The sequence below is a fragment of the Haplochromis burtoni genome, unplaced genomic scaffold, assembly GCF_018398535.1.
Source record: "Haplochromis burtoni strain Fernald_Lab_line unplaced genomic scaffold, NCSU_Asbu1 Contig_153, whole genome shotgun sequence".
In the NCBI taxonomy this organism is placed as follows: domain Eukaryota; kingdom Metazoa; phylum Chordata; class Actinopteri; order Cichliformes; family Cichlidae; genus Haplochromis; species Haplochromis burtoni.
In genome coordinates, this window is record NW_024582514.1 from 57,998 (window position 1) to 60,720 (window position 2,723).

The 2,723-nt window shown below is 35.9% G+C and overlaps 1 long non-coding RNA gene across 1 annotated transcript; it reads left to right on the top strand.

Annotated features, from left to right (window-relative positions):
• The first annotated feature begins 1,193 nt into the window (after positions 1 to 1,193).
• Positions 1,194 to 2,360, top strand: LOC121815206. Its single transcript, XR_006054879.1, has 2 exons — positions 1,194 to 1,271; positions 1,361 to 2,360. It is a non-coding gene; the product is annotated as an uncharacterized LOC121815206 (long non-coding RNA).
• Positions 2,361 to 2,723: the final 363 nt, after the last annotated feature.

The window sequence follows — 2,723 nt, forward strand, 5'->3', positions numbered from 1 at the left end:
CCATTTCTGCTGTGATTGGGATGCTTCAATGAGCGGGATTCTTTGGTATGAGACAAGCAGGGCATTTAATGCACCTCGGACGAGATTACTTGTGGTTTATGCAAACCCTCCTCACATTTCCTCCCAATCAATGCACTCTGACACGCAACGGTAATACGCATTTACCATGTTTTATTCAGGCACACATTGATGAGTAGACCTGGAAAATGTATAGAAGGTGCATCCGAAAATGCAAAAAAATGCCTTTTTTTCCTCTCTCTCTATTACATCTTTTACATCTACTATCTATCTATCAAGCAATCTACTCACATCACACACTTACAACACACGTACTCACATCACCTACAACACATATTACTATCACTATCTACACACACCTCAAAACTATCTACACACACATCACACGACACAGGACCTTTACGATAATATTGTAATAAATCAAGGTGCAAGTTAATTTCTAATGTATTTACGATGTTTTGCCGACGATCTAGTGGCTGCTACCCTGGTTATAACCAATGCATTAACCTCAGAGCTCATATCACATAAATACTGGGTCAATTGAGAAAGTTTTTTTGGTGTCAAAACTTTTCTTATATGGGGGACACTGTAAACAAACTACAGGGGTGGTTGTGGCACTACATGCTAGGTGAGTGAAATGCTTAAACTGAAAAGTAGCTTTTCTTTACATCTAATATCTGTTCATAGGCATGATCGGTTCGATAGATGAATGGTATCCAAGATACACGTTAATAATACAATTAACTTAAAAGAATATAAGGTGGATTCAGTGTTTCTACTTGATAAATTCTTCAATGCAATGCTGTACTGATAAGAGGGAATAGAAATAAGATATGCCATAACCCCTTGAGGTGAGATCTTGCTCATGCATATCTAAATACAAGTACTGTAGTGCTATTTATTTTAGGCTTGGCTCTTAAATCTTGTATCAGAGACCCACAGAATAAGCCTCGTTTTAGTAGGTAAATTGAGACAGCATGGGCAAGTTAAAAGTTTTCCGGGTTGTTTATTCAATGTCGGATGGTTCTGTTTATTATGCACTCATTGTTTGATTATTTTAATATTTTTACTTTATAGGGTTCGACCTTTAAGTAATACTGGTGGTAACAACAATCCTAAGATACTGGTGCAACCAATGTCCTTCTCATTTTGGCTGTATCTCTTGTTTGGGGTATTATTCTTTGGCGTCCTGTTAGTGGCAGCTTTGTTATACGCCTTCCTGGTCAAATCTGAGTCCTTCCAGGAATGCTTCGGTGAGTAATGGATAAATTTATTAGCACAAGAAATGACTGAGAAGAATAAATAGACTGACAATTAATATACAATGTGTCTGTGCTTTTAGGTGGGGAAGAAACCGAAGATGATATGATCACTATTGTATCAACGGAGCAAAAGAAGAAATCAAGTCAGGATGTGACAGACTGAAAATAGATACACAAACTGTTTCTATTTTGTTACCAGGCTAACTAAAGTGAGAGCTGGACTGAGCCATGGTCTGGAGATAATGCTGTTGCAAATGTTTAAAATCAATACTTTTACTGAAAGTGCTCATAGATATGACGAGACAATCTGTTCCTACACTTTGATCTGTTCAATTTAGATGCTTTGAATAATTTCTTCTCACGCTTTAAATTATTCGTGACCACAAGCCAAATAAATCTTGCTTACTTACTTAAAATTAGTGTATGTATGTGTGTAGAGAAAAGAAAAACCAGGCAGACAAAGAGCAATGAGCTCATTTACATCTAAATAAGTCGTTCTCTTAGCTTGAAAAACAACACTGGCATTTTATAGCTGTTTTATTTTGGAAATATTATAATTCCACATTTATGCAGTGCAACGACGCAAAAATCACCTGTACCAATTCTGATTCCTTATTGAAAGGACGATGTGATTTTTTTTTCATAAGTGACGCTAATTATCAAAGACTATGGGAAAAAAATCATTACAATCACATGATCATTAAAATCTAATTATAATAAACATACAGGCCACTTAAACTTGAAATTGTGATTACAAGTAATTTAGTATCACTTGCTGATTTTGAATCTGTAAACATGTTTTCATCTCAGCTGCAGGTGGAAGGAAAAGGAAAGAAATGACGGTGCATTGTAGCCAGTCGGTGCCATGTTTTACTACATGGCACTGACATTTTTCTCTCTCTACTCCATTTATGCCTGCTCACTAATGCAGGAACTACATGTGCTTTTAACAGTAGGTCAGTTTGTCCACTTGAGGGAAGCACTTACTCTGAGGAAAAGCTGATCATCAAAGAATGACTGTGAATAAAAACTCTTAGTCAACATAATTTGCATATGCTAATAAATTAAAAGTACACTGAAGATGTTGATGTACTGGAGTTTATTGAATGAAGTGAGCATCTATATTTATATGTTGCTTTTTCCATAAAGACAGCACAGAGCAGAGTTGCTTTAAGTTTTTACAGCTCAGGGTGTATCACTCTTTATGCTTTGTGTGTATGTGGTTATTTGCTGTCTATGCATTCTACTTTAATTTTTTCATATATTAAATATATTTGTATGTTTCTTTACATATATCTTGCTGCAGCTGCTCACACTTTTCATGAGACACACTGATGTTAAAAATAAAAGCTGAGTGCACTTTAATCCAGCCCTTACTGGTTTTTTTTCTCCATATTGAGCTGTTTGATTCGCTCTGTGGGTCACTATGTAATCTTGGGTCAT